The 24,745-nt window shown below is 37.8% G+C and overlaps 1 long non-coding RNA gene across 2 annotated transcripts in view; it reads left to right on the top strand.

Annotated features, from left to right (window-relative positions):
- The window catches only part of LOC145511222 (uncharacterized), a 257,499-nt gene that overhangs the window by 141,856 nt on the left and 90,898 nt on the right, over positions 1-24,745 (top strand). For both annotated transcript variants that reach the window (XR_014057674.1, XR_014057675.1), the window contains exon 4: positions 274-350. This is a non-coding gene — a long non-coding RNA (uncharacterized LOC145511222). The remainder of the gene's footprint in view (positions 1-273; positions 351-24,745) is intronic.

The raw sequence follows: 24,745 nt of genomic DNA, 5'->3' as shown, positions 1-24,745 counted from the left end.
GGACAGGGGACAGGGGCTAGAAACCTCTTCTAGCCTGAGTCCAGCCCAGGGGGTCAACTGGTGGTGACATCCTCTCGATGACCTCTTCCAACAATGGCAGAGGTTATTGGTGACCACAAAAACAATGCATGTATTTTCTTCATCTTAATTTAGGGTGAAGACATGTAACTATCCCTTGGTACAAACCAAAGAAAGATAAGCAGAGAGTGTGACTTGCAAATCAGGGAAGTTGAGTCAGTGTTCCTCATTCTTCTCTTTCTTCTTCTGTCACAGCTTCCATGGACCCCTGATCACTGCTGGAGGAGAATTGCCCTGTGGATTTGACTGACCAGTGATTGTGATGCATGCAGGTAAAGAAAAAAGAATTATGTTATGGCAACGATATTTGGGTTTTTGTTGTTAACTGTCCTTAATTACCCTGACTAGAACAATACTTTCTCCCTTTCTCTCTCTCTTATTCTTCCTCTTTCCTTAATCAGTCTTTCTGGAAGCTCATCTACTTTGGAAATATTTATAAAAGAAAGATCAGTCTCTGGGTTAGTAGAGAACAATTGATAAAAGCATAGAATATAAATCAATCTCTGGTCCTTACTAGCTTTGTGATCTTGAGAAAGTTATGCAATTTCTTTGTGTGTTGCTTTACTCATGTGTAAAATGAGAATGAGTAGCCCGTATCTAAAGGCTGTCATGAGAATTCAGTGAGTGAATATACGTAAAACACTTAGAACAGCCCTTAGCATACAGTGTGCGCTATAAACATATTATCTATATTTTTTCTACTTTATTCATTTCTGTCCTCATCTTCGTTATTTCTTATATTCTTACTTCTTTGAGTTTATTCTCTTTTTTTTCCCCTCTAGCATTTTGGGGAAAGTTTAGCTTACTTACTTATAAACTTTCCTTCTGTCTGGTCAATAATTTTTAGGATACATTATGCCCCTCACACTACCTCCTTCACTGGTTCCCAGGCATTTTGACATGGAGTGCATTTGTGCTCACTCAGCTGTAATTTAGCACTTTCACTTAGGAATTTCTCCTTAACCCACGTGCTATATAGCTTTTTTGGGGGGGGTGTTTAACAGGTATTTGGAGTTTGTATAAGACTTTATATTTGGTTTTTATTCTTAACTTATTGAATAACAATTGGCAAACAGACTTTTTTTGCAACTTATTTATTTTTGGTGACTTAGTACTAGACTGAGTTGTATGAATGCTTCATGTCTGCTTGGAAAAAAAAAGTATTCAGTGGGTATAATGTTGCTGACGTATCATTTGATTCAGTTATTAATTACTATATATTTGCTGTTGTTCAGTCGCTAAGTCATATCCAACTCTTTGCAACCCCATGGACTGCAGTCCACCCTGTCCTTCACTATCTCCCAGCGTTTGCTCAGTTTCATGCTCATTGAGTTGCTGATGCTATCTAACCTCTCATCCTCTGCTGCCTTCTTCTGCTTTTACCTTCAATATATATGAATTTTTAATTTGTTTCCGTGAACTATCTGTTTCTGAAACACAGACTTTAAAATCTCCAACTGCAACTACCGATGTAGCTATTTATCTTTGTAGTTCATCATTTGCTATCAGGGATTATGTATTAATATACAGTTTTTGTGTGGTAATATGTTCATTTTTATCATATCATTGGATCTTTTTTCCTTTTATTAGGTTACATACAAGAAAAAATTTTATTTATAATGATTTTTTTCAGTTCTACTTAGGCTGAAACTAATGTTGCTACACTGTATTTCTTTCAACTACATTTACCTGGTATATTAGTTTTTACTCTTTTATTTTTATTTCTTTTACATGTGCTCATTGTTGCATATGTGATTACGAACTGCTGCGTAAAGGACACATAATACCTGCTATAAGTATGTAATTTATAAATTTATAAATTTCTTATTTAATGAGAGTATGAGAGCTTAATGGAATGAAGGTGGTAAAAGCAACCAAGAACAGAAGTGTATCTTTGCATGACTGTTTCATTGCTTTGTTTCCGTGTGGTGCACTGTGCAAGGGACACTTTCCATGAAACGTGTGCCTGCTAGAGTTTAGTGAAATGCTAAAACTTTATTGCACCTGTCTTTTTTAGTTCTGGCTTATAATGCAATTCCAGAGCAACTTATACTAAAAATCATTTTCCCTTAGTTTTTGAGAAGGCATACAAGCATATAGTTTTCTTGATTCTTGAACTAAATGCAGCACTCGAGAGGCTAAATGCTTATCAATGCTGGGATGGGAATGGTGTCCTTGAACAATATCTTTACTTTCATATTTCCAGTGTTCTGAAGAATTCTGCCTTATCCAAACTGTTTCTTGGAAGTAATTTATGGCCAGAGCTCTTTTTCAATATTAATCAGGATGAGGTCATACTAATATGTGCTTACAAACAAAACCTCCAAAGAATGCAATAATGATTTATTTGTTTTTCATTCATGTGAGAAACACAACTCTCCTGCATAGTTCTACTCCAAAAGGGAACTCAAGAGCATAGGCCACTTACATAACTGTAACACACTGACTTTTGAGTTGATCTAGCAAAGGAAAGGTGAATTAGAGTATCATATTTTTAAAGGCCAGTCTCAAGAGTGATTTATGCAACTTCTGGCAAATTAACACAATCTAGAATTCAGTCACATGTGCCCAAATTAGCTGTCAGGAAGACTAGGGCCTGCTTTCTTTCTGTTGATCCAAGAAGAGGAAATGTTGGTGAACTTGGCATTGCTGTGTTAAATGATCCAGTTGAAATCCTTGTCTTTTGATTGGTATATTTAAGCAAGTTAAATTTTTTATAAATTTTAGTTACTTCTGAAATCTCATTTCATGTTTTTTTTTTTAATTTATAATACTTACTGCTTTTATCTTTTGTTTTATTTTACCAACTTCCATGCGTGCACGTGTGAAGTTGCTTCAGTCGTGTCCAACTCTTCGAGACCCTATGGACTGTAGACCACCAGGTTCCTCTGTCCCTGGGATTCTCTAGGCAAGAATACTGGAGTGGATGCCATGCCCTCCTCCAGGGGGTCTTCCTGACCCAGGGATCAAATCCACACCTCTTACATATCCTGCACTGACAGGAGGGTTCTTACCACTAGCACCACCAGGGAAGCCCACTAACATCCATAGATGAATTTCATTTTGTTAGTTTGAAGGTCTTATGTTCTAATTTAATTTTGTTAGCTATCCATAAGATATTGAGGCTTATAGCTATTTTTCCCCCAACCAGCCTCTTGAGCTTATTGACTTGTGTTTTCTTTTGCATTTAAGCTCTCTCCCACCTCCTCTGGTCTTTCTCCTTGGTCCCTCTACATCATCATATACTTATTCCTTAGAAATGCACTCTAGATGCACTTTAATAATTTGGGAGGCTATGTCTTTGGTTATTGTTTATTTTTACAGCAATGTATTTTATTAAGTATTTTACTTCTCAATGCTTTCATTGTCTTACTACTGGAGTACTTACTCTAAGACTTCTTTCAGAAAGTTTCTGTGGTAAAATTTCTGATGCAGCCATTATTGAAATTATTTGTATTTCAAGTCTGTTTAAAATAGAATTAGCTTTGTTACAATATTCTGTATTTTCAATTCCTTTCCTTTACCATTTAGTTATCATTACTCCATTATTTTTCATCTCAGATATGCATGATTCTTGTAATTTCCTTTCAGGTGGTTTGCTTTTACTCATGGAAGTTTTTCTCTTTCATGTGGATAATTTAAATCTGATAACTAGTTGCACCTTTGACTTTTCTAATCTCTATTAAGCTATTTAATTCTTACATGCTTCTTTAATTTGAGGATATTCCTAATCATTTAATTACACATTTCCTCCCTTTTAATTAGTTCTTCCCAGATTTTACAGTGTTTTTCATGTAGACATGAACAATTATTTTTCTTTCTTTTATATTGCTTAACTTTAAATTATTCTTTTTTTACTTTATGCCTTCTGTGAAAGTCCTAGACTTGATATTTCAGCTCAATATTTCATTTTTAATGCAACATATTCTGTTATTCAACCTATCTATTCAACTCTTTATTTCAACAATTCTCTTTTTATTTCACTTATTTCTTATTAGTTCCTTCCTGTAATTGCTTATTTCTCCTTGGCATTCCCAATATCCTTACATGCGTGCATGCTAAGTCACATCAGTTGTGTCCAACTATGTGTGACCCTAGGGACTGAATCCCTCCAGGCTTCTCTGTCCATGGGGTTCTCCAGCCCAGAATACAGGAGTGGGTTTGCCATGCCCTCCTCCAGGGATCTTCCCAACTCAGGGACTGAACTTTCGTTTCTTACATCTCCTGCATTGGCAGGTGTGTTCTTTACCACTAGGGCTACCTGGGAAGCCCTCCAATATCCTTACTTCTCTCTTAGAGCATTTTAGTGTAGATATTTAAGATTCTTATTTCTTTCATGTGCATTTATTCTGCTTCAACCAGAATAAATCACTCAGTTCAGTTCAGTCGCTCAGTCATGTCTGACTCTGCAACCCCATGAACTGCAGCACACCAGGCCTCCCTGTCCATCACCAAAACCTGCAGTCCATTCAAACCCATGTCCATTGAGTTGATGATGCCATCCAACCATCTCATCCTCTGTCCTCCCCTTCTCCTCCCACCCTCAATCTTACCCAGCATCAGGGTCTTTTCGAATGAGTCAGTTCTTTGCATTAGATGGCCAAATATTGGAGTTTCAGCTTCAACATCAATCCTTCCAATGAACACCCAGGACTGATTTCCTTTAGGATGGACTGCATGGATCTCCCTGCAGTCTAAGGGACTCTCAAGAGTCTTCTCCAACACCACAGTTGAAAAGCATCAATTCTTTGGTGCTCAGCTTTCTTTATAGTCCAACTCTCACATCCATACATGACCACTGGGAAAACCATAGCCTTGACTAAATGGACCTTTGTTGGCAAAGTAATGTCTCTGCTTTTTAATACGCTGTCTAGATTGGTCATAACTTTCCTTCCAAGAAGTAAGCATCTTTTAATTTAATGGCTGCAATCACCATCAGCAGTGATTTTGGAGCCCAGAAAAATAAAGTCAGCCACTGTTTCCACTGTTTGCCCATCCATCTGCCATAAAGTGATGGGACCGGATGCCATGATCTTAGTTTTCTGAATGTTGAGCTTTAAGCCAACTTTTTCACTCTCCTCTTTCACTTTCATCAAGAGGCTCTTTAGTTCTTCTTCACTTTCTGCCATAGGGTGGTGTCGTCTGCATATATGAGATTATTTATATTTCTCCCGGCAATCTTGATTCCAGCTTGTGCTTCCTCCAGCCCAGCATTTCTCATGATGTACTCTGCATATAAGTTAAATAAGCAGGGTGACAACATATAGCCTTGACATACTCCTTTTCCTATTTGAAACCAGTCTGGTGTTCCATGTCCAGTTCTAACTGTTGCTTGTTGACCTGCAGACAGGTTTCTCAAGAGGCAGGTCAGGTAGTCTGGTATGCCCATCTCTTTCAGAATTTTCCACAGTTTATTGTGATCCACACAGTCAAAGGCTTTGGCATAGTCAATAAAGCAGAGGTAGAGAATAAATTGCTCAGTATGTGGTTTTTCATTTTATTAATATTTGAGGTCCTCATCTCTGTTCCTCCCACCCCCATTTCATATTCCATTGGGAATAACTGTCATTGTGATTGCCATTGTCAACTTGGAAGTGTGATTAAATCATAGGCCCTTTTTCGCGATATGTTAGAAAAGTGGCAACAATGGGGAGAGTGTTTTTGATTGAAGAGCATTTGGAGTTACCTTCTTGGCTCAGTTACTCTCAACTTTACCACACTACTCTGAACATTTACTCTGGGGAAAATTCCTCAATATTTACTCTGGGGAAAATTCTTTGGTCCTTTTGAATGTTTTGTCCACACTAAAAGTTGACTTTCCAGCTTATCAAATTATAGAGTGTTGTGTGGTAATGAGCTAGAAACATAAAGAAAATAAGCAGCTTTTGGGTCAGATCCAAAGCACATGCCTGAAAACCATAGGTGTTTATTTAGTTCCTAAATTTGTGGGTCAGCAATCAAGTCTGGACAGTTCTTCTAGTCTGCTGGAAATTGCTCACTGTATACACATGGGTTGTCTCAGAGTGACTATTGCATCTGTGGGTCCTTTGGCTGCTCTCTGGAGAGACCTGTCATAGCCCACATGTCTCTTACATCCCCCCAGCAGGCTATCCTAGGCATGTCCTTAAGGGAAAGGCAAAGGTGCAAAAGCTAAGACAATTGCTATACCCACGCACACTCCAGGCCCCTATGTACGTCACATTTGCTACTATCCCTTTGTCTAAGGCAAGTTACATGGTCAAGCCTCCCAACAGACTGAGGGTTCTGCAGAGTTATATGGCAAAGAAGGTAGATACAGAGAAAGGTGAGAACGTGGACTTTGCATATCTACAATAAAGTGATCATAAACTGAGTTAAATCTGATAACTAGTTGAGCCTTTAACTTTTCTAATCTCTCTTAAACTATTTAATCTGCTTATTGCACGTATATTTGGTGAAAAAATGTAGATATTTATGAACCTTGTGGTATATATACTAGGCATTTTACACCATAATATGTGTTGTTATCCTTTGCGAAGGGAAAGTCACTCAGTCGTGTCCGACTCTTTGCGACCCCATGGACTATATAGTCCATGGAATTCTCCAGGCCAGAATATTGGAGTTGAGGAGCCTTTCCCTTCTCCAGGGGATCTTCCCAACCCAGGGATCAAATCCAGGTCTCCTGCATTGCAGGCAGATTCTTTACCATCTGAGCCACAAGGGAAGCCCACACTTCACTAACCACACTTCAAAAACATTCTCACTTCTAGGAACTCCTGTATTTGGAAGTGTTCAGACATCATTCAACTTCCCTTGAATCACAGAAGTTTTTTCTATACTTTATAACTCTCTCATTCTGGACTGGAAATACTCAGGATTTCAAAGAAATTTTTTCATATATTTGGGAATTGAAAATGCTTAACTGTAGTTGAAATAAATTAGATTAACAGATGTCATAATCTATTGCCTTCTGTGCTCCAAGTTGATAAATTCTCCAATGTTGCAGTTTTTTTTGTGAAATAAATTCAGGTTTTCTATTGAATAATCCCAGTTTAAGTTTTTTTCATAGAATGCTTACTTAGTTTGGGTATTACCTTCTATACTGCGTAAGTTTTCATGCTACGATAACTTGTGATCCTAATTTGTGATCACATTCAGGACTGAGAAAAATAGATGCATGGAGGGAAGATGCCTTTGTCTAGAGGAAAGAGGCATGTTGCTCTGCTACAAAAAAAAGAAATCACTGTGTCCTATTTATAAAATTAAATCATTTAATTCACTACCAGGCTAGCATATCCCTAACAGGCAACAATATAGATGTTAAAAATGTTAGTGGTACTGAGTCCTCTTATCACTACAGATATTTAAGCAAAAACTTCAGTTCTTGCCTTGGATCGTAAAGAAGAGATATAATAATATAAAAATTGGGCTAGACTAGAAGATTTCTCAGTTTTTCCCCCTACTCTGCGTTCTATGATTATTTCAATTTGGATTCCTCCCTGTTTCAAAGAACTGGACATTATTATGTGCTATGAATGTCCCAGATGCTATATAGTTAAACGGTGGTGGTTCATCTGTGTATTCATACAACATTGTAATCTTAGCAGAATTAAGGCACAAGCACTTCTTAAGAATCAAAAACCAAATTCAAAGACTTGTATTCTCATTTCAATGACCCATACATGACTTGGATAAATAAGCAGTGTTGCCTTGGTAAATAAAACCTGCAGATAAAATATTGCCTTCTCCTTTCATATTTTTTCAATGAAGTAGAAAATTTGTCTTAACTTCCACTAAACTAAATGTGGAAGATTGGCATTATTTCTTGAGTGTGGTGAATATTATTTACATGAAAGAGGAACATTGGGCAGACAAGTGTTTTGAAAAAAATTAGCCTCATTCAGTTGTTTCGTTCAATAATTATTTACTGAGAGCCTCTAAGGCAGATATAGTGCTGGGAACAAGAAAAACAAAGATGAATAAATTCTGCTTTTTTTCCCTTGAGGATCTTAAAATTTTACAGGAAAGGTAAATAAGGGATATACACTACAACACTGGGGAAAAAAAAAAAACCAGTTGTGTTTAACTATATATGGAGGGCTATGGGAACCCAGACGGGGACACTTAGCCCAGTGGCCAGGGAAGACTTATAGAAGAAAATAAAATCTGAGCCGAGCAATAATGAGCAGGATTAGAGGTTGCAAGCTTGTGTGTGTAGAACACAGAAACAATTATTAAACACTTGTTCTATAAAAAACATATGTGGTGTTATGGGAAAATTGGTCTCATACCAGGCCATGAAGCACGTGTCAACCAGTTTTAAAGATTTAATAACCTACTCAGCAGTCCCCAACTTTTTGGCCCCAGGGACCTGTTTTATGGAAGATAGTTTTTCCACCAACTGGGAGTAGGGGATTGTTTGGGATGATTCAAGGGCATTGCATTTAGTGTGCACTTTATTTCTATTATTATTACATCAACTCCACCTCAGATCATCAGGCATTAGAACGCAAAGTTTGAGGACCTCTGTATAGATCACATCATGCAATTAGCCTCGATACTAAAAGAAAACCAGAAAACTGTCATGTGTTTGGAAATTGAGAAACACACTTGCAGACTGCTAAGTCGCTTCAGTTGTGTCCGACTCTGTGTGACCCCATAGATGGCAGCCCACCAGGCTCCGCCGTCCCTAGGGTTCTCCAGGCAAGAATACTGCTCAGGAGTCAAAGAAGAAATCAAAAAGAGAATTTTAATTAATTAAAATTGGTAAATAATGAAAGTTCTATATATCAGAATTTGTGAGATGTACCTAAAACAGTATTTGGAGGAAAATGTTTAGCTTTCAGTTCTGATGTTAGAAATGCAAAAATAACAATAATAATAATAATAATAAATATAATGAATGTAGCCTCTTACTAAAGAAGTTAAAAAGCAAATGAATCAATATCATGCAAGTGGAAGCAGTAACAAAAAATAAAAATAGAAAGTATCAACAGATTCAAAAGGCTCTTCTTTGATGTGGTAGGTTGACTAATGCCCCTCCTCAATATATCCATATACTGATCCATGGAATTTGAAAATATTACCTTATATGGGAAAAAAAGATTTTGCAGATATGATTAAGAATCTTGGGACTGGGAGATTATCTCCAGTTGTCTGGTTGTGCCCTAAATGTAACCACAGGGTCCTGTAGGGAAAGAAAGTCAAAGGAAAAAGGCAGTGTGACAACAGCAACAGAGATTGGCATGATGTAACCGCAAGCCAAGGGTGATGATTAACTTTATGTGTCAGCATGACTGAGGCAAAGAGTGCCCAGACATTTGGTCAAACACTCTGGATGTGTCTGTGATGTTGTTTCTGGATGAGATTAGTGTTTGAGTTCATGGACTGAGTAAAGCAGATTTGCTCTGTCAGGTGGGTGGACCCTATCCAATCAACTGGAGACCTGAATAGAACAAAAATGCTGAATAAGAAGGAGCTCTTCCTGCTGTACTGGTTGAGCTGGGATGTTGTTTTTCTGACCTTTGGACTTGAACTGAAGCATCAGCTTTTGTGTCTTAAGACTGCCAAAGTTCAGATTGGAACTTACGCTATTGACCCTCCTGGTTCTTAGACCTTCATACTTAGATCCAGACTGTAGCTACACCATCTGCCTTCCAGCTGGGTTTCTAGTTTGTCAACTATAGATCCTGGAACTTCTTAACCTCCATAATTGCATGAGTCAATTCCTTACAATAATACATTATATAATTATGCATATAATGTTATAATGTATATATAATTGTACATATGTATATACTCATAGTTTTCTAGAGAACCCTGACTACTTATACATCAAGCAATGCTAACAGTCTCTAGAAGCAAGAAGAGGCAAGGAGCAGGAAGATTTTTCTGTGGAACCTCCAGAGGCAATGCAGCTTTTCTACATGTTGGTTTTAGCCCTGTGAGATTTATTTCATAATAATGACTTCCCAAACTGTAAAGGATAAGTCTGTGTTGTTTTCAGCTACCAGGTTTGTGGTAATTTGTTTTGTTATAACAGCTAGGAAACTAATGCAGCTAACAGACACATTTCTGTCAAGATTGATTTTGGACAAAAGAGAGGAAGAACAAATACACAATATGAATAACAAAAAATTAGGAAATAATAAAAGTACCATAGGTATTGAAATATAGTAAGAGGATACTATGAACAACTTTGTAAAAGTGAATTTGAAATATTTGGTGAAATTAAAAAATTTCTGGAAAACATTACTAAAACTGACTCAGAAAGAAATGAGAAACTTGAATAGTGATACAACCATTAAAGTAATTGAACAAATAGCTGATATTTCCCATAAAAATCTGCTAAATGTTTAAGAGAAACTTTTAATCCTACACGAAGTATTTCTGATCATAGAAAAAAAGAAACGCTACCCAATACATTTAGTGTGATTATCATAGCTTTGATGCCAAAACTTTACAAAGGCAATATGATAAAGAAAAATTATAATCCAGCTTAATTCTCAAACATAAGTGCAAAATTATAAATAAGACACTAATAACTGAATCTAGAAATCCATTAAAGAAAATATATCATGATTGAAACAGGTTAATTCCAAGGAGTATAAGTTGGATTAACATTAAAAAACAAATATAAAATTATAGGAGAAAAATAATGAATCACAAAATCATTTCATTAGCTGTAGGAAAAGTTTAGATATAATTCAATACTTATTCATTACAAATAGTAATTACAAAGGACTTTCAGGAAGCTGATATACCCTACTTAAAAGAACACAGAAAATGTCATATATAATGGTAAATATTTAATATCATTTTCTTTAAATCAGGAATAATAAAATGGTAATCACTCCTTCTATTCAATATTTTCCTAGAAGCTCAGACCAATATAATAAGATGATAATAATTTTTAATTTATAAGAATTGAAAGGGAAGAAATAAACTTTCATTATTCTCTGATGATAAGATTGGCTCTGTTGAAAATGCAGAAGAATATATAGAAAATTACAGAGAATTTAGAAAGTTTGCTAGGTACAAAAATCGATATAAAATCAACAATAATTCTAAATAATAGTACCTATAAGAAAGTATATGACAAACCCACAGCAAACATTATCCTCAATGGTGAAAAATTGAAAGCATTTCCCCTAATGTCAGGAACAAGGCAAGGATGCCCACTTTCACCACTACTATTCAACATAGTTTTGGAAGTTTTGGCCACAGCAATCAGAGCTGAAAAAGAAATAAAAGGAATACAGATAGGAAAAGAAGAAGTAAAACTCTCACTGTTTGCAGATGACATGATCCTCTACATAGAAAACCCTAAAGATTCTACCCGAAAATTACTAGAGCTAATCAATGAATATAGTAAAGTTGCAGGATATAAAATTAACACACAGAAATCCCTTGCATTCCTATACACCAATAATGAGAAAACAGAAAGAGAAATTAAGGAAACAATACCATTCACCATTGCAACAAAAAGAATAAAATACTTAGGAATATATCTACCTAAAGAAACAAAAGACTTATATATAGAAAACTATAAAACACTGGTGAAAGAAATCAAAGAGGACACAAACAGATGGAGAAATATACCGTGTTCATGGATTGGAAGAATTAATATAGTGAAAATGAATATACTACCCAAAGCAATCTATAGATTCAATGCAATCCCTATCAAGCTACCAACGGTATTTTTCACAGAACTAGAACAAATCATTTCACAATTTGTATGGAAATATAAGAAACCTTGAATAGCCAAACCAATCTTGAGAAAGAAGAATGGAACTGGAGGAAATCAACCTGCCTGACTTCAGGCTCTACTACAAAGCCACAGTCATCAAGACAGTATGGTACTGGCACAAAGATAGAAATATAGATCAAAGAAACAAAATAGAAAGCCCAGAGATAAATCCACGCACCTATGGACACCTTATCTTCGACAAAGGAGGCAAGAATATACAATGGAGAAAAGACAATCTCTTTAACAAGTGGTGCTGGGAAAACTGGTCAACCACTTGTAAAAGAATGAAATTAGAACACTTTCTAACACCATACACAAAAATAAACTCAAAATGGATTAAAGATCTAAACGTAAGACCAGAAACTTTAAAATCCCTAGAGGAAAACATAGGCAAAACACTCTCCGACATAAATCACAGCAGGATCCTCCATGACCCACCTCTCAGAATATTGGAAATAAAAGCAAAAATTAACAAATGGGACCTAATTAAAATTAAAAGCTTTTGCACAACAAAGGAAACTATAAACAAGGTGAAAAGACAGCCTTCAGAATGGGAGAAAATAATAGCAAACGAAGCAACAGACAAACAATTAATCTCAAAAATATACAAGCAACTCCTGCAGCTGAATTCCAGAAAAATAAACGACCCAATCAAAAAATGGGCCAAAGAACTAAACAGACATTTCTCCAAAGAAGACATACAGATGGATAACAAACACATGAAAAGATGCTCACCATCACTCATTATTAGAGAAATGCAAATCAAACCCACAATGAGGTACCATTTCACACCAGTCAGAATGGCTGCTATCCAAAAGTCTACAAGCAATAAATGCTGGAGAGGGTGTGGAGAAAAGGGAACCCTCTTACACTGTTGGTGGGAATGCAAACTAGTACAGCCACTATGGAGAACAGTGTGGAGATTCCTTAAAAAACTGGGAATAGAACTGCCATATGACCCAGCAATCCCACTGCTGGGCATACACACCGAGGAAACCAGAATTGAAAGAGACGTGTGTACCCCAATGTTCATCGCAGCACTGCTTACAATAGCCAGGACATGGAAGCAACCTAGATGTCCATCAGCAGACAAATGGATAAGGAAGCTGTGGTACATATACACAATGGAATATTACTCAGCCATTAAAAAGAATACATTTGAATCAGTTCTATTGAGATGGATGAAACTGGAGCCCATTATACAAAGTGAAGTAAGCCAGAAAGCAAAACACCAATACAGTATACTAATGCATATATATGGAATTTGAAAGATGGTAATGATAACCCTATATGCGAGACAGAATAAGAGACACAGATGCATAGAACAGTCTTATGGACTCTGAGGGAGAAGGTGAGGGTGGGACGTTCTGGGAGAATAGCATTAAAACATGTATATTGTCATATGTGAAACAGGACACCATTCCAGGTTCGATGCATGAGGCAGATGCTCAGGGCTGGGGCAATGGGATGGCCCGGGGGAATGGGATGGGGAGGGAGGTGAGAGGAGGGTTCAGGATGGGGAGCACATGTGGACCCATGGCTGATTCGTGTCAATGTATGGCAAAAACCACTACAATATTGTAAAGTAATTAGCCCCCAACTAAAATAAATAAATTTATTAAAAAAAAAAAGAAAATTAAAACTTTGAATAGTGCCAATGAAAATGCAAATAGGAATAAATTAAACAAAAGAGAGAAAACACCTTTAAGCAGAAAGTTATGAAACTTTAACAACATTACAGAAAACCTGAATAAATAGAGGATCCTACTATATCCATGGATTGGAAGACTCAATATCTTAAAGTTGACAACTCTTTCCAAATTCTTCTATCAATTGGGAACAATTTCAATCATTGATAAGTGGTATTTTTTTAATTTATTTTTAAAATTGAAGTATAGCTGATTCACAATGTTAATTTCAGAGGTACATAAAAGTGATTCAGTTATACAAATAAACTTATTCTTTTTCAGATTATTTTTCCTTATAAGTTATTACAAAATATTAAATGTCAATCTCTGTGCTACACAGTAGGTCCTCATGGGTGATCTATTTTATTGATAGTAGTATATATCTATGCCAATCCCTAAATCCTAATTTATCTCCCTCTTTTCCCCTTTGTAACCATAAGTTTGTTTTCTATGTCTGTGGGTCTATTTCTGTTTTGTAATTAAGTTCCTTTGTATAATTAAAAAGTAGAAGTATCTTACCCCTTTATCCCTCAGAGTGTCTTACCCCTTTATCCCTCAAAGTTTTTACCCCATTTTGTTAAATTATAATCATATTGTCTTTAAGACATGGCATAAGCTTTCTTTTTTAATGTAAAACTTCTTTTTGAGGAGAGTTTTTTAAAAACAAAAATGTGTTTACACCTGAAAATGAAGTGCTATAAACAAGTTATTTGTATTTGAGAGAAAATATAAGAACCTATACTCATACTTCTGGCAGCTGTAAAAGTTTAGCTATTAAAATACAGCCTGCTGAGCATCACTCAGTCTTGAAAACCTGTCCTCCTGTGTCTCATGGAAAATGCTGCACTGGGTTTTCTCTGGAGCACTACCCACAGACTGTGAGATGACTCCAATCTCTTTCTGAAGACTGGAGAAAACAAATCTTGCTAGAAGAGGTCACAATACACTCCTACTGAGAGTCAGCAGCAGCTGAGGTGAGGAGAGACTAGTTGATCCTATTAACTAAGTGAATGCCTGAAATCTTGCCTCATCCTCACTATTCAGCACCCTGATTAGATTGTTGAGGGAAATAAATGTAAAATTTTCACTGTGTATGTGTGTGTTTTTAGTAATTTCTCTCAGTATCACCAACCTTTGACACTGTAAAATTTGAGTTAATACTCAAAACAGCAACACAATTAAAACACCAAATATGTTTGATTGAGTCTAAATTTTTGGAAGCACAAGGGGCAAATAATAGAATATTTTTTAAGGAATATGAATTACTTATCAGGCAAAGTGTGAGGGAAAGTGACTTCTGTCGTGTCTGACTCTTTGCGTCCCCATGGACTGTAGCCGGCCAGGCTCCTCTGTCCAGGGAATTCTCCGGGCAAGAATACTGGAGTGGGTTGCCATTTCCTTCTCCACTATCAAGAAAACATACCTATAAAAGCATAACAATCGTAATCAGTAATGCAGTATGTGCATGCATGCCTAGTTGCTTCCGACTCTTTGTAACCCCAGGAACTGTAGCCGCAGGCTTCTCTTTCCATGAGATTCTTCAGGCAAGAACACTGGAATGGGTTGTCATGCCCTCCTCCAGGGAATCTTCCCCACCCAAGGAGTGAACCTGAGTCTCCTGTGGCTACTGCATTGCAGGTGGATTCTTTACTGCTGAGCCACCAGGTGATAAACAATTTGACAAATGGAACAGAATCAAGAACCCAGAAAGAGAAGCCTATGCAATAATCAACATCTTTTTTATGAAATAATTGGTCTTGTGGCTCCAAATAGAAATAATGGACCATGTAATTAATAAATTAATAGTTCTCTAATAAGGGATTAACCATAGGGAAATGATGGAATTTAATTTTTACCTCATACCATATATAAGATTATAACCCATAGGATTAAAAATGTGAATAGGAAAATCAAAACTTTAAAGCATTTAGACAACCATACAGAATAGCTTTCTGACCTTGAGTATAGAAGCATTTCTTAAAAAAGAAATACAAAACAGTCCATAATTTGGAATATCAATCAAAATGATGTTATTATAAAAGAGCATCTACTTATCAAAACACACCAGAAAGAGGATGAAAAGCAAACCATGGAATGTAATAATTAGAGCTCAAATATATATATAAAGAACTCCTATAAATTTAAAAGACTACTGGTAGGAAAACAGACAAAAGACTTGGATGGCACTTTGCAGAAGAGGCAACTTGAGTGACAAACAAACATGTGAAAAGGTATTCCACTTGTTAGTCACCAATCATATCCACCAGACTACCAAAATGAAAAAGTCGGGAAATACAAAGTGATGGTAAGAATCTAGAGCTGTGAACATTCATACATCATATATAAAGTGAACCAGTAAATCTACCCCTAGGTATACACCTCAGAAAAACATTTTCACATGGGCACCAGTGGACATAGACAATAATTTTATAGTAGAGTCATTAATGGCAGAAACATTGGAAGCAGCACAGATGTCCATCAACAATAGAGTGGAAAAATTAGTTGAGATGTGTTTAAAAGCACTGGTTACTGTAAGATAGTTCAAAGGGATGTATTTAGCTACAAGGAACAATATGGGTGAAACTCAGGAAAATAACAGTGTGTGATTCCATGCCAATATGCACAACCAAACCACATTATTATTATCTTGTGAGCTGCCACCTAAGAGGTGGTCCATGTGGCAAGAAACTGAGGGGGTCCCCTGGCCAACAGTCCATAGAAACTGAACTCTGCCTGTAGCCACAGACCTCATCTAATTGAGCTCAGACTAAATCTTCCCTCAGCCAAATCTTGAGATGTCTGCATCCCCAGTGAACACATTGGTTGCAACCTGTGAGACCCTGTATCACAGGACCCTGTTAAGCTGCACCCAAATACCTGATCCAGAGAGACTTTGAGATAAATGTTGTCACTAGCAAACTACCTTTAGGGGCAGTGTGATATGCAGTGGTAGATAATTGGTAGACTGATGGTAGAATGAATAACGCTCCCACTCCTAAGATGTATGTGTTTTCACTTCTGGAGCCTGTGAATATATCATGTTACATAACAAAGGTACATTTAGTTTGCTAAGCATCTGAGTTTGAGAAGGGTAGATTATCCCACTGGGCCCAATGTGATCACAAGGGTCTCGTAAGGGAAAGAGGAAGGAAAGAGAGGCCATGTCAAAGTGATGCAGTGATGCATGGCTGGCATTGAAGATGGAACGGGGCCTCGAGCCAAGATATGTGGGGGCCTGTAGAAGCTGCAAAAGGCAAGGGAACAGATTCTCCACTAGAGCTTATGAAAGAAACTCAGTCCAACTGACACCATTATTTTAGCCCTGTGAGACCCATTCTGGACTTCTGAGCTCCAGAACTGTAAGAGAGCACATTTGCCTGGTTTTAAGCCCCCAAGTTTGTGGTAATTTACTGCCATAAGCGATTAATGCAGTGATGGTAATGGTAATAATAATGATGATAAGAGTGACATCACCATTTTATCAGTGCTTACAGCATGCCTGGACATGTGTTACAGAGCTTTACATGTGTTATTTTATGGAATGCCTGAGCAACCTCATGAGGAAGATATTTTTATTGTCTTTATTTTATGCATAAAATCAGCGTTCGGAAAGATTAATTGACTTGCTCAAGTCATATACTTCGTAAGTGAAATTCATGCTTTAAAAAAATGTTTTACCATGCTGTCACACATAAGATTCAAAGATTGAACCCGGGAGGTAAGAGAACAGTATGCGGAAAATAGAACTCCAGTTTCTTTTCAACTTAGCTAACAGCGCAGTGGGATATGGTGGTAATCACACCAGAACTGCTTTTTGCAAATGCGTCTAATTGCTTTCCCAGTAGGCATGTGGGAGGTCATGCTCATTCTGACAATGCTGCCATTGCCAAAAGGACTTTTTAAAATGCCTCATTTGTTAATCATCATCAGACCCCGTAGCAAGTTGCTGGGAACCTCTTCACAGGAGATATTACTAATCCTTTAAGAGTCATTTTAATTTTTGGAAATAGCCAAGCTTCTTTCAGAGCTAAATCGAGGAAGGGAGCTACTTGCCACAAAAGCCAGATAGTAGCTAAAATGTGTTCTTTCCGGACAGTGCTAAAACCTTTATAAGCTTTTTTTTTTTAAGAAAAACTTAAATCTCAAGATTAGTCTAAATAGTTGGTGTCCTTATTATCCCTACTTCATAGATGAGAAAACTGACACTTAGAGAGCTTAAACAATTTGACCATAACCTGAGAGCTAGTAAGTGGCCAAAGACTGTAAACTGAGACTGGCTAGCTCCAGGCCCTGTACTCACAACAACTGTGTATACTACCTTCCAGGAATTTCCTTCTGAATTCAACATGTTTAATGTTGCTATAATGTAAGGTGCTTATATTTTTTTTTTAGTAGAAGATTGGCTGTCATTAGCTTCAATCCAATTTTGATTGAACAGCCTTGATCAGTTTTCTCAAAGGCTTCCAAAGACCATAGATCCATGGGAACTATGAATAGGGAGCCTTGGCGTATGATTTTCACTGATAGTATAACACACTTTTTCTTTCTTTCAAATCTTAAAATCTCTAAAATTAAAATGCACCTGACTATCACCATCATCTGGGTCTTCCTTGGTGGCTCAGACAGTAAAGAATGCTCCAGCAATGTGGGAGACCCAGGTTTGATCCCTGGGTGGGGAAGCTTCCTTGGAGAAGGAAATGGCAACCCACTGCAGTATTCTTGCCTGGAGAATTCCATGGACAGCAGAGCCTGGCGAGCTCCAGACCATGGGGTCGTAGAGAGTTGGACGTGACTGAGTGACTAACACACACACACACATCGCCGTCATCTAGGTGGCAGTTCTGATGTGCTTCTTTCTTCTACACAATATTTCAACACTTGAAAAATAGGTGTCAGCAGCTTGAATAAAAATCATGGAAATGATAATGAAGCAGGCTTAAAACAGCAGCATATTCTTGGCCGTGCAGATAATGATTTTAAGTGGGAAAATGTGAGTGCCAGTAACTCAGATAAAAAGGGACTCGAAAAAGTTGTGGTTTGTTTTAGAAATTTCTTATGACTAGTTTCATATATAAAAATATATCCAGGAATAATATATAATAAAATCTTTGTCAAAATAATTCTAAAAGAATTCTTTCAATAAGTATAAAATAAAAATTCATTCAAGAATGCATCCAATCTCAGCTTAAATGGCAATTTTTTTCCTATATAATTTCTACGTAAATTAATTGTGCATTTTACCATAGATGTTATCTTAGATTTGATGAAATAGAATAAGCTGAGCAAGCACTGGCCTACAAAGTTAAAGTTTATTTTTCAATAGGGTTTCTCATATATTTGCATCTGCTAATGCAAATCAAAGAAGGGGAGGACAAATGTAGATTTTTCTTAAATTTATTTAACCATGGGAGCATGTTTCATGGAGTAAAATTATTCAAGGAAATAACATTTTGGAAAGCACTGAGCTAGTTGGAATAATTTGTTAAAAATGAAAGACAGCATCACCTTTTTTGTAAGTTGAAATATTCTCTAAAGATTACTCCAAGAGGGAAGTCTTAAATATGTCAAGAAATTAGATAATTGACACATGTAGTTGGCCCAGTGGTAAAGAACCTGCCTCCCAATGCAGGAGATGTGGGTTCCATCCTTGGGTCAGGAAGATCCCCTGGAGGAGGACATGGCAACCCACTCCAGTATTCTTGCTGGGAAAATATCATGGACAGAGGAGCCTGATGGGCTACAGTCCATGGGGTTGCAAAGAGTCAGACACAACTGAGAAAACACATTCTTTTTTTTTTTAATGTTGATTATTTTGAAGAATATTGGTTTTTTGAATCAGTTCAAGAATTTCATCCCAAGTTAGTCTCTCTTCTTCCTCCCTGACCCCTTAGTTTAATACATCACTTTACATAAGCAGAAGTTTGTTGTATTTTCTCACTAAGCTACAACTCCTCTAAGAGGAAGATTCTCATATTTGCATCTAAATCACCAAGCGCATGATGAGAGTGCTCCAAGGTGGATGAGAATGGGGCTGCATAAATGTTTGCTAGAGGGAGGAAAAGAAAGGGAAATCTATCAAATAATGATATAACATGATATAATATCTCGCTTGTAATATAATGATCCCTTTCTGTTTCTGAAGATTGGAATAGGAAATTCAGCATTTAACATTTTTCTTCATTCAAAATGGGTACTTAAATATCTTCACACTATGAATCTCTCTTAACTGTCCCCAAATCTGAGACTGACATATCAAGTTTATTAAGTGGCCTCAGACAAATTATAACAAATTGAATATTACACTAACTTGTCCATGCAATTAACACACAGTATTTGAAAATTCCATTGATGGCAACTGATGAGCAATTTCCTCAAGCACCTTAGTCAGGAAAGGGGTTGCAGTGGGTCAGCTCACATTTTATGGGGGTGTTTCAACTTACACAAATTCTCCCCACTGGTCCCTTCGAAATGTCACAAAGCTTATTGCTCTTGTTAGAATAAAAAAGAAAAAAGTCAGTCTTATTAAATGAGTATAGATCCAAATTGGAGCTCTGATAGATTTATTCACTTATTTATTCTTTTACTGATGTGTCAATCATTTACTGATCTGTTGAGGTTCATTGTGATGTTTTTTGCAGTCCCTGCAGTAAACTGACCACTTGTTCTCCGAGGATAATACTCACCTACACATGCCTTCCATACCTTTGCTTTCCTTACAGCCTTAATAAATATCTTGACTCCTTTACCTCCTGATTGTCTAGGTTAAAAACATGGACACAATTTTTGAATCTCCCTTCTTTTTCACACCATCGTCCAGCACATTTAAGTACATAAATATGCATCATGCACCTACTCCCACAATCTGTCAGTAAATTTTGTTAAATCTGAAACTCTCAAACATATCTTTATCTTTTAGTCCCCTACCATGCTGTGTTTCGGGCTTCCTCATCTCTTGCCAGATTATTATAAAGGCCTCCAAATTTGCCTCTTGACTCCCATTTTTTCTAATCTATTCCACTTTATGCAGCCAGGATAATTTTTTTTTCCTAAAATAAAAACAATAGATCCAATCTTTTCACTCCCTAGCTCAAAAGTCTTTACTGGCTCTCTATTTTTCTCAAAATAAAATGTAAAATTTCCAGCTTCCATTTAGAATGTAAAAATCTGGAAAAACATAGATTTCAGTGTTACTAGGAAAAAAATCTGAATAATTTGTACATTACAAGTTTACCTGAATCTACCAGAAAATATGCTGGGAAATATTGAAGGCAGGAGGAGAAGGGGACGACAGCAGATGAGATGGTTGGATGGCATCACCGACTCGATGGACATTAGTTTGACCAAGCTCCAGGAGTTGGTGATGGACAGGGAAACCTGGCGTACTGCAGTCCATGGGGTCGCAGGGAGTCGGACATGACCAAGCAATTGAACTGACTGACCAGAAAAGATGAAGTTACAAGACTAATTTGATATCTCAGGAAAGTAAGTCTCTTCAAGGGGAACTGTAATACAAGTACTCTCAGCAGATGCTAGATGTCATGCATGCCAGAAACAATTCAACTGAAAATTTTAACAAATGACTCAAGGCTGAGTGTGGGCCACCATAAAATATAGTGCTCCAGGGAGCCACTAAAACCAAGATAATCTGCAGGCTGTTCCCCACAGACCACCACTGGGTTCTCACAAGAAAATCTACAGTTAGGATTAGAATGTAGATAAAGCAACCTTTATGATCCAGCCTTGGAAGTGGGGAACAGCAGATGTTGAGGGAAAGGCCCAGAGATGTGTCTGGATTATTCTCCACTATTTCCTCTATGGAACAGAAGCCTTAAGGTATTGGAGGATGAGAGTCAAAGACTACTACCCTTGAGACACAGGTCAAGACCCACTGCAAATAAGGGAAAGGAACATAAAACAAAAATAAAAACAAACAGGAAAAAAAAAATCTTACTTTGGAAGAGGCAAGAATATGTTCTGAGGCCCAACCATTAAAGAGGGAGGGGCAGATTCATGCCCTATTCCTTCCTGAGTGGTAGATAAAGATGAAAAGAAGGCCTCACCCCTGAGATCCAGGGTTGGAACACCTGCCTAAGAAGGAGGATAAAGCAGAGTGAACACTGCAGCTACAACCCCCGGCCCAGCCAGACACTCCAGCTGGGCTAGCAATGGGGGAGAACAAGAGAATGAGAAGGGCCTCAGGTACTGAAGTGCAGGAGAAAAGGGAAAACCTGAAGCTGAAGGTAAAGCAATCAACTGAGAAAAATCCTCTGACAAACCAGTCCCACTCTAAAAACAAAATATTGCTAGAGAGATGGTGAAGGACAGGGAAGTCGGGCGTGCTGTAGTCCACAGGGCTGCAAAGAGTTGAATACAACTGAGCGGCTGAACTGAACAACAACAGCAACCAGTTATAACCATAGCCATAGCAACACCAAAACCCAAATCCGCCTTAACTTTTATCCAGATCGACTCAGTATCCCAACACTAATGGGCCTTCCCTGGTGACTCAGTTGTAAAGAATCCACCTGCCAATGCAGAGTATGCGGGTTCAATCCCTGGGTCAAGAAGATCCTCTGGAGAAGGAAATGGCAACCCAATCCAGGGTTCTTGCCTGGGAAATCCTCATGGACAGAGGAGCCTGGTGGGCTACAGTCCATGAGGTCGCAAAGAGTCGGACACGACTAAGTGACTAAGCAAGCAAACAAGTGGTATCTGTATATAGCCAGAGTTAGAATCTGCAGGTTATCCGCTGGTCTCAAGTCTGTCATGATTATCAGATAAGGGGGGGCACATTTGCATAGTGAAAAAGGGCATTATTAACTAACATGGTTTTTTAAAGTATAGATTTTGAAGTCAAATGGTACTGAGGTCAAATCACGACTTAGCTATTTACTGGCTGTGTAATTTTAGGCAAATTACTTAACATTTTGGAGTCTCAGTTTCTTTTGTAACATGTTTGTAACAAAATTAAACTCATAGTCATTGATTGGAAAACTGGTCCCTGTACATAGAGGGCAGGGAGAGACTGAAGACCAAGGCAACGCACTCCAGATAGGTAGGTGGCCGGTTTAATAAGCAAAGGATTAAACAAAAAGGATGTTAACAAACAACCTAGATGTCCATCAGCAGACGAATGGATAAGGAAGCTGTGGTACATATACACAATGGAATATTACTCAGCCGTTAAAAAAAATACATTTGAATCGGTTCTACTGAGATGGATGAAACTGGAGCCCATTATACAGAGTGAAGTAAGCCAGAAAGAAAAACAACAATACAGTATACTAATGCATATATATGGAATTTGAAAGATGGTAACGATAACCCTATATGCGAGACAGAATAAGAGACACAGATGCATAGAACAATTTTATGGACTCTGAGGGAGAAGGTGAGGGTGGGATGTTCTGGGAGGATAGCATTGAAACATGTATATTATCATATGTGAAACAGAACACCATTCCATGTTCGATGCATGAGACAAGGGCTCAGGGCCGGGGCAATGGGATGACCCAGAGGGATGGGATGGGGAGGGAGGTGGGTGGGGGGTCCAGGAAGGGGAACACATGTAAACCCATGGCTGATTCATGTCAATGTATGGCAAAAACTATTACAATATTGTAAAGTAATTAGCCCCCAACTAAAATAAATAAATTTATAAAAAAAAAAAAAATAAGCAAAGGAATTCACATACAAGGCTTGTCTTGAGTGGCTGCAAGAGAAGAAGATGTCCACTCCTGTCTACAAGTCTTAAAAATTTATTTAGAAGACTTAATGGAGTTCAATCTCATACACTTTCCAGAGGGTTTCAACAACACATTACTCTCTCAAGCCTTCATCCTTGAAAATGTTTTTCACTATGGGAACAGTGAGCAGAGTGTACATTCCAAAGACAGAGAAGGGGGCAAGGAGCCTCTGATTGCCTGGCCCAGCCCAGGGGGTCAGCTGGTAGTCACATACTCTCCAAGACTTCCTCCAACAATAACTTATTGTCAGATTAAGTGAGATAACACAAGAAAAGTGCTTAGCTCAGACAGTGGCACTGAGTGAGTGTGCAATGAATGGAAAGTATAGTAGCTACTTGTATTAGCTGGTGCTTTGGCTCCAAATCCTGAAGAAGACCTTTGGTGAACCTGGGAAGATCTCACAAGACTACAGGGATAGGCTTTGTCTAGATGAAAATTCGGATTCAGTTCAGTTCAGTTGCTCAGTCGTGTCCGAATCTTTGAGACCCCATGAGCCGCAGCACACCAGGCCTCCCTGTTCAACACCAACTCCCAGAGCCCACCCAAACCCATGTCCATTGAGTCGGTGATGCCATCCAGCCATCTCATCCTCTATTGTCCCCTACTCTTCCTGCCCTCAATCTTTCCCAGCATCAGGGTCTTTTCAAACGAGTCAGCTCTTCACATCAGGTGGCCAAAGTATTGGAGTCTCAGCTTCAACATCAATCCTTCCAATGAACACCCAGGACTGATCTCCTTTAGGATGGACTGGTTGGATCTCCTTGCAGTCCAAGGGACTCTCAAGAGTCTCCTCCAACACCACAGTTCAAATGCATCAATTCTTCAGTGCTCAGCATTTTTTATAGTTAAACTCTCACATCCATATTTGACCACTGGAAAAACCATAGCCTTGACTAGATGGCCATTTGTTGGCAAAGTAATGTCTCTGCTTTTTAATACGCTGTCTAGGTGGGCCATAACTATCCTTCCAAGGAGTAAGCGTCTTTTAATATCATGGCTGCAATCGCCATCTGCAGTGATTTTGGAGCCCAAAAAAATAAAGTCTCTCACCGTTTCCACTGTTTCCCCATCTATTTGCCATGAAGCGATGAGACCAGATGCCATGATCTTAGTTTTCTGAATGTTGAGCTTTAAGCCAACTTTTTCACTCTCTTCTTTCACTTTCATCAAGAGGCTCTTTAGTTCCTCTTCACTTTCTCTCATAAGGGTGGTGTCATCTGCATATCTGAGGTTATTGATATTTCTCCCGGCAATCTTGATTCCAGCTTGTGCTTCCTCCAGCCCAGCATTTCTCATGATGTACTCTGCATATAAGATAAATAAGCAGGGTAACAATATACAGCCTTGACGTACTCCTTTTCCTATTTGGAGTCTGTTATCCATGTCCAATTCTAACTGTTGCTTCCTGACCTACATACAGGTTTTTCAAGAGGCAGGTCAGGTGGTCTGGTATTCCCATCTCTTTCAGAATTTTCCACAGTTTATTGTGATCCACACAGTCAAAG

The sequence above is a fragment of the Giraffa tippelskirchi genome, chromosome 6 (genome assembly GCF_054371585.1).
Source record: "Giraffa tippelskirchi isolate mGirTip1 chromosome 6, T2T-mGirTip1v1.2.pri, whole genome shotgun sequence".
Taxonomy (NCBI): Eukaryota; Metazoa; Chordata; class Mammalia; order Artiodactyla; family Giraffidae; genus Giraffa; species Giraffa tippelskirchi.
Note: the sequence above shows the minus strand (reverse complement) of the source record. Positions and strands in the feature narration are given on the sequence as shown.